Below are 14,170 nucleotides of genomic sequence, written 5' to 3'. Positions count from 1 at the left end.
GGATGGGGAGGAATTAAACAATAATCTCTCCCCCGCCTCCCCCCCCCCGCCATCGCGGACGACCGAACACCTTCCCTCACCCTTTCAAATCCATCCTCAGCAGAAAGAAGAAATCTATCTTTTGTTTCCAACTGATAAGTCTGTTAGAATTCCGAGAATCTCATCCCCTCTTTGCCTAGGTGTTTGTATCTCCTTTTACTCATGGGGCCGTTTTCAGGGTGAAATTCTGGAGACAATGGCAAGACATGAGCGTTTTTGGAGACGATCGCTGGACAAATAAAATCGCCCCGATATCGCTGCGGGTCCCAACGATGCTTGAGGCACCTTTTTAAAAACACAGGGTGCATATTGTTATTTTTAAAAAGGGCAGGGCGCATTCTGCCGATATGGAAAAGGGCAGGGCGCTGCGCCCTTCAAAAAAGGCCTAGCGGGAACACTAGTTCAATGTTGTTCTTTTTTTCTGCTTGAATTTTAAGGAATTATTAGCGCTATTGTTTGTAGAAACGCATCAGTATTTATGTGTTCTAATTACGCACACACATTTTATTTGTATTAGTCCTACTATGAAGCATAAATTTTGAGGTTGTTTGTCCCTTTAAAAAATACCCATGTATCGGTATTATATGATCACTAATCACAGTTCTCAAAAATCAGCATAATCTTCAATGAAGTCAACTTTATTTGCGGTTTAATGAAAACTGACAAATGTGACAGTCTTTTTAGTGTAAGGACTCCCCCCCCCCCTCCTCCCCTGAAACAGACTCCTGGCTCTGATCTCACATTACTCGTTTGCGATAGCCCTCTGTGAGGGGCTGGAAATCAACCCTTCAGCTGAGCGTTTTCTTTCTTTTTTTTCTTCAGAAATTCACATTTAACACTAGAAAGCAGTGTTGCCAGATTGGGGGTAATTTCCCCATTTTGGGGAAATCTGGTGCTTTCTGGAGAAATTTTGGGAAAATGGGTTTTGAGGGGAATTTTTTGGGGAAATTTTTTTTTTCTTGACAAAAACCTGGGGGGGGGGGACCTCGGGAAAAAAATAATTGTGATTAAATTTGCGTCTTGACATCTGGTAGTTACATTGTTTGTATCAAACAGTGTTGGTTTAGCTTTGCTCAACTTTATGGAGTTAGCATTTCGTATTAAATGGAATAGTATGCTACGGAATTTGCATTAATAGTTTTGCGTGAGTTATTAATTGATAAGTGAAACAGGCAAAAATAAGTGTGATGAAGAATGTTCTTGGATAAATATATATACAAAAATCATAGTTTATATGCACATACAGAAGCAGAGTAGTAAATGCGAGTAGAAAATAATATTAGATTATTTCTTATCTCTCGGTCAGGCGCTCGTATTTATGACTGGTGACATCCGCACGGCTTTGCCCGTAGTAGAAAATTCAAAGGTGTTTTGGTTCCCCTGTATGTTTACAAATAATGCACGATGAAATTCTCGCCAATCGGCTTGCCCACGTTACGGTTCCACATTATGATAACTTGGTCATTTAGTGGTCCATTTTTAGGTCGCAACTTTTTCATAGTATTAAACTCATTTTTAGCTGTTTTTCGCCAAATAGCATTTACGCAGTGTAGCATCAGTTTTGGGGGATGATAATTTCCTGAATTGTACACAGTACAAAGCCTATTGAGCTGAGATACAATGGTATTTTCCCTACCTCTTAGCCCTCCCCCCCCCAAAAAAAAGTTTGAAATAATAGTAAACGACTGTTGAACCTTTCTAACAACCATTTAAATTGCTCTAATTTTCTTAACAGAAAGTAGAATGTGCCTTTGAAAGATCCGAAACACAATGCTAATAAAAAAAAAACTTTCACAAAAATAGATTATTGATACAGTACTTTCACAAGAATAGGTAGTGAGAAAAAAATCCTGGATTTGCCCCTGGATGTTGTCTCTACAGTGGCCGCTGCGTACATGAATCCCGTTTGCTACAAACAGTTTTGATTGCATAAAGCGGCTCATTCGATAAAGCTGGATTTGTTCTGTTTTTGACGATTTGATTCATTAAACAGGGTGTCTATCCACGTGGAAAACATGGAAATGTCAGGGAATTATTTTGTACTGGAAACGTCAGGGAAATTCACTTATGTATGCAGAAAACCTGGAATTTTTTTAAAAAAATTATTACCAGTTTCAAAAGATGTTTTCTTTTTTTAAGTTTAGTAAAATTAATTTATTCAGAAATTCATGCAACTTGAAATTACTAAAAAAAAATATATTAAAAGAGATGTATTTGATGCTTAACAATTTAATGAAGCAATTTCTTAAAAGTTCTCAAAGTTTCTCAGAAAACGAAAGCTTAAAAATTTCCCAAGAAACAAAGTCTGTTTTAAGGATGAATGGATGTAATTGAAATTTACATTAAACAGCGATATAAAAAAAACGTAAGGTGTATAAAATGTGACATAAGCACAGTCAACCCTTAAAAAAATAGCGAAAATAGGTAAACTAACCTTTAAAAAATCACATGAAACAATTTTGTTTGGGGTATGGAAAACCTAGAAAAGTGAGGGAAGTTAAAAAATTTTTTTTTGGGTTTACACCCTGATTAAAGCGGTTGATTCAATTAACTGGTTATTCAACTAACCGGCGTTCTCCGTACATGCCAAAATGTAAAATGTAAGTACAATCGGACCTCCATATATCGAAGCAGCAAATTGCCGAAAAAAATTCGATATATAGAAATTTCGACTTATAGAAACAATCTTATTTTATCGTACACATCTCCTAAAACACTAAGATTAAAGCTAATTTTCATGTTATGAAACCCAATTTTCTAATTTATACGAGCATCGGATTAAATGAAAGTTAATAACTAAAACATTAACAAAAATTACATTTTTGCGCCGTCATACATCTTCATTCTTCGGCAATTAACTTGATTCGCAACATTAGGGTTGTTTCGTTTTGACAATGAAATCGAGAGAAAAGTAAAAAAAAAAATCTTAACTTGAATGATTTTTACTGAAGCCAAAAAGACTGGGAATGATAATCAACAGACAAAAGGAATAACTTGAAACTGGTTTTACAGTGTTACTGGTCACAACTTAGATTTGAAATATACTTGAGGGAATTTAAGAAATCCAGAACAGAACAACGACCTATTTACACAGCCCTCAACCCCAGATTCCTTACGAATTTCGCAACAACCTTTAGTAGACATCATTTTCTCCCCTAATTTTCATTTTTCACGAAACAAACAGCCTGAAATTGAATCAAAATCTACGAATGTCTCGAAATTTTTTTCGGTATATAAAGATTTCTATGTAATGAACGTAGAAATTTGCTGACATTTCGATATATAGAAAATTTAGATGTGTGGTAGTTCGTTATATAGAGGTTCGACTGTATCTCTTTGGAAAAGAGATTCCCACCTTTTGGCGTGCGGGCAGTCGCAATGATTTCGCATTTTGGATTCCATGCAACCACAGTAATAGGAAGATATAAATGAAACTAAAAGGAATAAAACAATTTTTCATTCTACAGCTCAGCAGGAGTGAGGAAACTTTTCTCTCTTCGTAATGCAAAATACGTCAGGGGCCAATATGTCCCCTTTCGTCCTTCTAGGTACAAGGTTCAATATTTACACTTCTATGAGGCTAGTCAGTGGCGCAGCAAAGCGGGGGGAGGGCGGAGGTTTGGGGTGAAAACACCCCCACCCATTGCTTTTAACATAAATGCAAATTCTTTTGCCGTAGTTTATGTATATGAAAGGGTTGTTTTGATCAAAAAACAAAGAAAATCCTTTCAAAAGGTATTTTTGATCAAAAAACGCCTTTCAGAAATAATTTTTGATAAAAAAAAAAAAACTCCAGAAGGTATTTTTCCATAAAAAAAAACTGTCCAGAAGGAATTTTTTATCAAAAAATCCCCTCCAAAAATATTTCTGGCTGCGCTAATGGGCTAAGACTAAATGATTAAATAAGCAATCAAATACGGTCATATAATAGAAAGTTCCTTTCCTTTCAGTTAATTATCGTTCGATTTATTGAATAACAATCTGTGCACAAGGTCAACGGGCCCCCGTCGTCTTTCTAGTGTCAAAGGTTTGAACGAAACCTTTCTGTTCTACCTCGGGGCCTCTTTTTTTTGGAATTTTCTAATTTTCTCAACGATACAACTTCAAAAATTTGCTTTTGTATCAAAAAAGAAAGTGAGAGAGCTGAATTCAATCCTTTCTAAAAACAACCATTTTGCCTTTAGGAAAAGAGTAGAAGCTTGCCATGACGCATCTGGGGAAATGAAACTCCATCGCGCCGTCCGATGCAGTGACCAGTGTGCAACTCTGGCAATCTCAACGGCTGAACCGAAAGACCTTGGCATGCAAGATGAGGCAGGGCGGACCGCCTTGCATGAGGCCGTCCTTAAGAGATCTGCAGAAGTTGTGAAAATGATGCTGGCAACTTGGTCCAGCAGCCACCTCGGAGCCACACACCCTCTTCTCGAGATACAGGACAATGAAGGAAACACCGCCTTACATGTGGCTGTGTGGCATAAGCGCCTCGAAGCGGTCGAAGTGTTGCTCGCAGCTCGCACTGACATTAATCCAAGAGACGCCAACGGACGAAAACCCCTCTTAGACATACAGAACAATAACGGGAGGACGGCCTTGCACAGGGCGGCAGGTGGGTATTCCCCAGAGATGGTGGCAATGCTGCTGGCTGCAGGGGCTAATACGCATCTTCAGGACAACTGGGGCTGGACTCCGCTTCACATCGCCATCAGATTAAGCAAGGAGGAAATTGCAAAAGTCATCTGCGATGCCGACGATAGAAACGTTCTTCGGGATCACCGTGGAGAGACCGTGTTGCATTTTGCTGTGAAATTTTTAATGCAAACTATTGTGAGAAAACTTCTGTCTTCGGGACCTCTTCGGAAAACTCTTCGTTCGGGAAAGGAATCGACTTCGAATGCGGCGGAAGGGGAAGGAATTGCTCTCTCGGCGAGCAAGAAGGACCTGGTCAACGTACAGGACAACTACGGAATGACTGCCCTACACATGGCTGTAAAATATGACTTCACAGAGATTGTTGAACTGCTGCTCGCAGCAGGGACAGATCCCCTTCTTCAGACTAAAGAAGGCAAAACGGCGCTCCACTTGGCTATCTGTATGTTCCAGGAGGACATTGCGGAAATCTTATGTGGCGCTGAGGATAGAAACCACCTGCAGGATAAATATGGAAGGACCGCCTTGCATTACGCTGCGAGTAGAAAATACAAAAATACTGTGAGAAACCTGCTGTTTAACGGCGAGCATCCTCACACGATGGATAATGGAGGAAGTTCTCCTCTGCAGTTGTCCTTCGTAGACTACGGGGACAATAGCGTGGCTGAGATGATCATTTCTTTTATTGCCTGGAAGGACATTTCGGTGGAATGGAAGGGTTGGAAGGCCCATAGAGTCGAGATCTGCAAGAAACGGATGGAAGAATGTGTTTCCGAGATCCGGCGAATGAAAGAGACGAAAGTGCTCAGTCGCAATATCACCTATTACGATGTTGCGGCGAGGCATGTGGGGAAGGTGGCCGACTATCTGGAGAGCCGGGAGTTCCGGGATGCGTTGCTGGGGGGTGGTTTTGCGCGGGACTTCCCCAATTATGCAGACTTCATCGACTTCAAAGTGAAGAAGGCTGAAAGGAGGAGAATCGTGAGGGCTCCCTGCCTGAAATGCTTTGAGACGTTGTTCGGGAGTCTCCCTCCTTTGCCGGGAACGATCCTGAACGACATATTAGCCTATTTGAGTGAACGAGATATGCAGAACGTCCTCGCAGCTTTTAACTGTGATGTGCCTGACCGGAGGGCTTTTGAAGCTAGTGGAGCTGTCCTCTCATAGCTTTGATTATGGTTTGGTCGCTTTAAATACGAAACGGAGTTATTTTCATTCTGAAACAAAATAATTGTTTTTCCTTAATCCTTAAGACTATTCATTTGTTTTATTGTTGATGTCTTTAATTTGAAACAGTATGAACCTGTTATTATTTACTCTACCCTTTCTAATGTTCTGCAATCATAGTACTAACTTAAAAAAGAGATTTAATCAAACAGTATAAATTTGACTTATAGATGACCGTTTCAAGGAGGCATTAGATATTCTCAGCTAAATTTTATTGTTGGAAGATTAGAGTTAAATTTTGTAAAAACAAAACCATTGCATGCCAAACAAATATTTTTTCCATTTTTGCAAAAAGTGGCAGGGACAGTTTTTAGCGTACTCCCTTCTCCCACCCTCTGGCAGAAACAACCATCCCTATTAAGTCCATAAAAGGGCTGTCCATAGGTGGTGCTGCATTTTTTCCCTACAAATTGCGCCCTTTTGTCTCAAAGTGTCACAATTCTTGCTCTTGTCACAAAGCTCATGTTTCATTAGCTGAATGCCATAACTACTGCAGGCCACAAATAAAACAAATATTTGTTTTTCTATCTGTTTCTATCTGTCAATCCAAATTTCTCAAGAAATTGACACACGAAACAAAAAAAAATTGAACCAATATGCGGGAGTTTGAATGTTAATTGGAAAATCTAAGTCTTGATTCTCAATTGCATAGTTTCGGAAAAATAGATTGTTTGTGCACAAGTGTGTTGTATGTTCCATTGATTTTACACACATTCTTTTTCGATGGCAGAATCTGGTTCCTCTTTCTTTTTTGTAAAATTTTGGTTTGCATTTAATCCTCTATTCCTAATACTCATAAGTGTCAATAAGTTTTCTTAATTTCCTTAGTGTTTGTACTTTTTTTTTGTAAAGAATAATTTTATTTTTGTAAATATTTATTTCCTGTTTTTGGTGTCATTTTTGTCATCTAGCTAGGGGTAGAGATGATGATATTTCTGCAAATGCCTTTTAATAATTATAGTCAGGGCCCGACTAAGGCTTTTGAGGATACTGGGCACGAACTTCATTCGATGAACCCCCCCCCCCCCCTTCCAACCCTTACTTATACAAACTTTCGATAAAATATTTTGATACTTCACGCTAAATGGGGGAATGTTTGCTTCAACGAAAGTATTATAATATACGTATGTTGTTGTCAAACTTTTGCCTGGTAACAATAAGACATAAATATCTCTGAAAAACATTTAAAATGCAATAAAATATGGCATAATGTTAGGGGAGCCCTACCCCCCCCCCCCGAAAAAAGAAAAATACCCTCCTAGCAATTTAAATGCCGCTGTCTAACCCATGACCGCTCCCTCCCTTTATGTGGGCACCTGGTTAAGCCTAGAGTGGCTACGGGATTAGTGAATTTTAAGTAGAATTTTCAAAAGAAATTGTAATGGTGAGTTGCGATTTTTCTATTTCATTTTTTCGTTTCAGATGGTAAAAAAAGAGTCTAAAACAAGTGCAGCAAGGTGTGTACTGTGTTTAAAAGTTACGGACTGTCCAAGTAAATAACGTCAGAAAACTGTGATGTCACATTTTTTGTTATCCTCACCCTCAAAGGGTGACATTATTTGTGAGGGAACCCTCCTAACTGAGCATTTCAGTTTATTTTTTTATTTTTTATCCGTGTTGTAGCTCATGTATTTAGAATCGGCATGTCAAGGCCAAATATCTTTTCCACAATAAAAGTTGGGGCAAAAAAGCAAAAGAACATCAACTATGGGCAAGTGCACCTGTTTTTACGTGTGTTTGACAGTAATTCTTAACTCAAGAGTTTTTATGTGTAACTTCGGATTTTTTTGTTCAGAACTGGTTGTAAAAGTTTTTCCACTCAAAATAATGAAAACGTGATTCAAAATAAAACATTTAGAGGGGGAAAAACATTCCATAAACCCTATTTTTGTGGAAATAAAACTTTAAGCATCAAGAACTCACAAATTTTTGGGCTGAAGAGTAATTATAATCAATATTAAAAAAGCATAATTTTGCAGATAATGGTAAACATGAGTTTCAGGGTTACAAGGAAAAATCAGTTGAGGACCCTCCTGGTATCTCTCAAATCTTCTTCACATCAATGAATTTATGTTTTGGCGCTAAAAACGGAGCTCCTTAACATATTTATAATATTTCACGCAAATGTTGTACTATTTATATGTCGTTGTTTACCTTTAACTTGTACTAATAAAATAACTTTTGCATTAAGTTTGAAGTTCGTTTTTATGTCATTTTAAGCATTACACTTTCAATAACAATAAACAGAATTCTGCAGAGCCCGACTATGGTTTTTGAAGATACTGGACACGAAATTTATTAGATGCCCCCTCCCCCCCCACCTTCATACTCATAATCTCCTCTTATACTGTATAATAAAGCAATAAAATATTTGGATACTTGCATATTAATAAACAATGCTAAATCTGGGTGGAACCTTATCTGTACTAATATTATAAAGAGAGGGCCGATTTTTGTGTGTTTATATGTTCGAGGTAATCTCCGGCACCACTACACCTAATTGAAAAATTCCTTCACTATGTGAAAGGTACTTTCTTACTGAGTGACATAGGCTATAATTCGAAAAAATCCGATAAATAGTTCTTTTTTTATTCCAATTAAGGCCCAAATTTCACATAAATTCCCGAACAAGGAGTTAAAAATTACTTGTTGCGGAACTATTTTTGCATTTAAAAGATATTATTTGATGCCTTTTTTTTTTTGTTTATTTGGTTAAATTTAAAGAAATTTTAATAGTTTTTTTTTTTGAAATGGTGTGTATGCATTTTATGCAAAGAAAAATGATTATTTCAGATCAGAGGGTGAGGGGGCGTCAATTTTTTTTAATTCATCGGACTTCCATTAAATTTTTAGCAAGGGCATCGCTGTGCGGATACTTCTAGTGTTACAATAAACGTACGTTATAAAAAGTAGAAGTGATATAGTATGTACGGTAATCAAATATTACAATGTAGGATTTCGTCAAAATTTCCCATCAACTTGATTTAAATCAGTTGAATTTTTTAAATCATGATGTTTAAAATTTTTTAAGTTCAGAAGAATTAATTTGAAAGTCAGAGTATTTTTATCAGAAGAAATCATAAACAAACAAATATTATTTTTTTTAACAATTTCACGAAAAGAAGAAAGAATGATTCACACACACATATTGTTGTTAAATGAAGTGAATTGAAACTGAACAGAAATAAAAAAAAAAAAAACATCATTATAGCAATGAGATAAAAAAGAAAAGAACTAGCTAAGGATATATGAAACAAGATGCTAAATGAATCTAAGCATAATAAATAGGATTGGATATTTCTCTGTTTGGAGTTAAGCTATTTAATTACTTATTTAAAAATAAACGTAACATAATGTCTGCTTTTCAGTCTTTGATGAAATTCATCTTAGACGTAAATTCATCAAAGAACGTTCACTATTTTCTATTCATTTTGTCCTATTTATTTTTTTTCCCTCAAATAATAGCTCTTACATATGCAAAGTTTATTTCATGTGAATGCTCAATGTAGTTATTCAATATATACCAAATGAAAAATAATGTATAATGCCTTATTTTTTTTCTCTTTAAATAACTTTATTATTTCTAACAACTTGTGGCGATTAGAATTTTATCACATTTATGCATTATTCAATTTAAGAATCGTAGCAATCATCAACGCAATTTATTGTCCTTAAAAAATAATAATAATAAATAAATTCATCCATTTATATTAAATGTTAAAAAAAAATAAATAAATTTCTTCTTCTCTTTCCTTTATTAAGTAACGCTATCTAATGTAAATAATCATGTATATAAGAAAAAATTATGTTTTTCCTTTTTTTTCAGCGTAAACAATAGTTTTAACCTATTTAGTATTTTTTAAAAAGCATCGATATATTTTTAAGGAATAAAGCGTTAAAAAAAAAGAAATCTCAAAATTGTGTCAGAAGAATATTTTTTGTTGACTAATTGTATAGTTGTCCGCTTGATGGCAGCACGAACGATAGATTTCGAAGTCTGGACTATAGTGCCTAGAAAGAGTAGTGTGCCGATCGACGGGGAAAAAGTGAGGTCAGATCTGAGGAAAAACCAGATGGCGCTGCGCTCGAGGTGTACGTTATGCTCCTCAATCAGACTCGTTTTAAATCAGCGATGGCATGCTCATTTCGCAGTTTAAAAGCCCCGTTTTTCGAATTGAACTTGTTTCTGCACAAAAGACAAATTCTGTAATAAGTGCTATTTGTTACATGGGTGTTCATTTATTTTTTGAAGAATATAAAATTACCTTATGCTAATTTATCTTCAATGAAAATAGTAGACTATAAGGGGCCATTCATTAAATATGTAAGGGCCGCCATTCACGGGCGCTCCATCCATCCGAACGGCGCGGCAACACTCCAAAATCCGCCCGTGAATGCCGAACCCCTCATCCATTTGGATGGCATGGCGCAGCTCGCTGGATATCCAACCGAGCCGAAATCCACCGCACCGCGCCGATTTTCGACCGCTCCATCGCATCGTGAATGTGATAACCCGTTGGAGTGGAGAGTCGAGATAGGAACTAGTGGTCGATGATAATCTCATGTACCTGACGCGACTAACTAATATCAACCAATTAGAGTATTTGGTTTGAGCTCCCTGGGTTTGAGAGAGGGAGAGGGGTGAAAATCGTGATGCAATGTTTGTTTTCGGTAGTGAAATCATGTTTCCTCGCGTAATGGATGTAATTGTTTTTTTTTGTTTTTTTCCAACTTTTAGCTCTACAATTGGAAAAGAAAGCAAATTGAATAAAAAAAAATGTTGCCGTTTAAGAAATGCATCATATGTTCTACATGCATATTGTATTTGTTTCGAATAAAACGAATGATGTTTAAAGAAAAATGACAATTTGAGAATCATCGGTTAAGAATGAATCTCTGACAAGGCAAAGATTTTCCAATAATTTACTCACAACAACAACTGAATAATACTTAAGAGAATTTTGAATTTAAATTGCAAAATAAAACAACAGTATTATTTAAACCAATTATTGTTTGTGAAAATGTGTTTCGTTAACAGAGAGGTAGGAGAACAAAAAATTGGAAATGAAAAAGATTAACTGGTGTGACTTCTACTCTCAAATATTAGAGCCTATAAAAGTAAGAAAATAAAGTAATACTTATATTAATAGGTTTTATTTACAGTTGTTAGGTTCAGTAGATTGTACTCAAGGTGTGGGTTTTTTTATAAGGCTAAAACTTTATTGCGCAGCACATTATTCATACTTGTCAAAAAAAAAAATAATAATAAAAATTTTGTACGTATCTGTTTATCAACTTTAGTTAGTAATAACTAAACTGACTTTTTTTACAGCATACTTTAAATATATTTTTCATAACTGTAATGTAAGCATTTTTTAGTGCAGCATAATGCAGCACTAAAAACTGCATATTCTGATATGTTTCAGTTTCATTAATTTAAAAAGAAAAAAAAATCCTACATGCCTAAATTCTTCAATTCAAAAAAAAAAAAAAGAAAGTCAGTCTAATATTTTGAACCCAAACAAAACAATATGAATTCTTTTTTTCTTAGTGATAGAAAGATTTCATTGAAATTAATAGTAATAGCAAATATTGATGGTTCTTAGCGCTCAGCTAAATTTTCCTACAAAGACTTTATTTAACAGGTTCTTGCAATTAAATGAATAATCAAGTGTATATTTTCATGTTAAGAAATACATATGTTATAAATTTTGCACTAGTGCAGATAGAATTTACCTTCTGCGGGCATTTTTTTTGGTCATAACAGTTTAGGATTGACAATATACATTAAAACCATACGTTCCTGTGGGGGGGGGGAGAAGGGGCACGACTTTCTTTGCATCACTACAGTTATGACAAACCTAACCTGGCAGCATTGTAATAGTAGGATTGAGATTTGCGTAGCCTTTACAATGCTGCCAGGTTAGGTTTGCCCTAACTATTTGTCTTTGATTGAGAGTGATGTGGCAGATAGATCCGAAAGAAAAAAGATCTGTATCCGTATCATTATGGTAGATCTTAAATGGATTTTTAGTCATAAACTCTTATTACATATTTGAAATTCTACATGTGGATAGCCTATAAAATAACATACAATCAGTAACGTAACTATGGGGTCTAGCACCCCAGGCGAACTAAAGAAATTGCACTCCCTCCCCCTAGGGTGGCCCACATGGGAAGTCACCGTGACCTCCAAAAGAATTTTTTTTTGGAACATTGATATATTGATTTGACAAGTAGGAGGCAGCATTGTAATTTTTTTTCTTATTTTCTTTTTTAGAATTGTTTTCAATTATTCCCAATATTCATTCTCAGTAGATGTTATGTATGTGTATACCCCTCTAATGCCGATACTAACAGGACAAATATTTTTATCCATAATAGAGGGGTGTCCGCAGGACAGGGGTTAAATGTTATTCGCATTGGAATCGGGGGGAATTAAAAAATGTCCGTATAAGAGGGGTGTCCGCACTTGAAGGGTGTTTGTTAGGAGAGGTTTAACTTTATATATATACCCACTCTAGCTCTTGCGAGGTTATTTTTTTTTATTTAGCATTTTTCAAATTCTCTGGTCAAAAAAAAAAACCTCTTAATTTTTTTTTTAAATAGTTGAAATGCCGCCCCCCTGGCAAGAGCCACTCCTGCTTACCCCTAGTTACACCACTACATACAATTAAATTTAAATCAGCTTTACTTTTTTTTTTTGGAAATTATAAGGTAACATTTAAGCATTTTTTTTAAATATTGATTTAGGAATTGCATTCTTCCTCTTTTCGTCTTTTCCAGGCATTCTTCGAAAAATTGAGGCTAAATTCTCTGATTACCCTTTGTAAAGATGTTCTCGGCTGTGTAATTATGTCAGTAAGGGCAAGCCGAGAGGAATGGAAGAGCGGCATTTATGTGCCGAAATATTATTTCTAGCCAGCAGGTGTAGCAGCTACTACTATAGCGACAGAACAAGCAAGAAATAATTTTTCACATTTTATTTCGGCTTAAATGCAACGTGGTCTCATTCTTATCGGCTCACACCTACCACTCTTGTTAGAAAAAAATTGAAATAAGAAAACATCTCATAACAACAAAATAACTTTATTTGTACAGCATTTATATACATTCAATTTTAAAGCGAACATTAAGGGCAGGTGGTGTTAACTTGCGCACATCAAATAGAAGACTATATTATTGACAGATAAATAGTGCAATAAATGTAAAATTTTTATTTAGAGTTTATCAATAAGGAATTAAATTTTAAATTCCAAATTTTACTGCAGGCAATGCTTTACTTAGTGAACGCAATGGTTTTATTTACTTATACAACATTTTAAAATCTGAACGGTATAATTTTCTCTCAAATTTTGTAGAATTTTCATGAAATTGAATGTGTAGAAAGCTTCACGTGGTACTTAGGACCTTGGGGGATGGAAAACTAGGGTGTCCTAAAAAAATTAAAGTAGATCTTTTTTGTCGCATTCCCTCTTATTTTCTTTTCTTTGATATCCAAAGAAAAGAAATGTTATGTAATTTGAACAACGACAACCTGTGCCAACTTGCATCCAAAAGCATGAACCAGTATGCCTTATGTACTACACCAACCTTGGGTAAACCTTGCATACTAAGCCAAATCGAAAAATTTTTTTTTGAAGATTCAAAATTCAAAGTGCATAAAAAGTTACCCTTATAAACCCCGCATGTACTACAAAATCATTAATATCCAAAAAAATAAAAAAATTTAGGCATCTCGCACAAAGCCTAAAATTGATCATCTTCCTTCAAAACATTATTTCTTCCTATTTTTCTTTTTTTTTAAATCAAACATACTAAAGAAAATATCAAGTTGAAAAATACATTAGCTAACAAACTTGCGAATCAACATTTGCAAATGAATAATAAAAAACAATGTGTTAAAAATGAAAAAATTAGCTGAAACTTACAGAAATCAATATTTGTGAGCACTATATGGAAGACTTAAATACTGCGTGAGAGCAAAAGTTTCTATTTAACATTAATTATGTAACTGCAAATAGTCAAGATAATCAGTTACTACTCACTGTTTTTTTTTTGGGGGGGGGGGCAATCACGATTGCTAATTGTTCTCATTTGACTGTCCTTGACGTTACGCTGATTTTATTTTCCTCCCGCCTTCCTCTGCAGCACTCCCACCCACCGTCCTTTGCAGGCGCGGCTCCTCTGGTCCTGAGCACTGTCCTTCAGAATCTGCTTCTTCTGGTCGGTGGCGTCCATGTCTTGCACACACGTA

At 35.7% G+C, this 14,170-nt stretch overlaps 1 long non-coding RNA gene across 1 annotated transcript in view; it reads left to right on the top strand.

The window, feature by feature from the left end:
* Positions 1–8,092, top strand: part of LOC129233003 (uncharacterized) — a 30,029-nt gene extending 21,937 nt beyond the window's left edge. Inside the window, exon 4 of the long non-coding RNA XR_008581419.1 lies at positions 7,336–8,092. This is a non-coding gene — a long non-coding RNA (uncharacterized LOC129233003). The remainder of the gene's footprint in view (positions 1–7,335) is intronic.
* Positions 8,093–14,170: the final 6,078 nt, after the last annotated feature.

This window comes from Uloborus diversus, unplaced genomic scaffold (genome assembly GCF_026930045.1).
Source record: "Uloborus diversus isolate 005 unplaced genomic scaffold, Udiv.v.3.1 scaffold_149, whole genome shotgun sequence".
Classification (NCBI taxonomy): domain Eukaryota; kingdom Metazoa; phylum Arthropoda; class Arachnida; order Araneae; family Uloboridae; genus Uloborus; species Uloborus diversus.
This window is presented reverse-complemented; position numbering and strand designations above follow the sequence as displayed.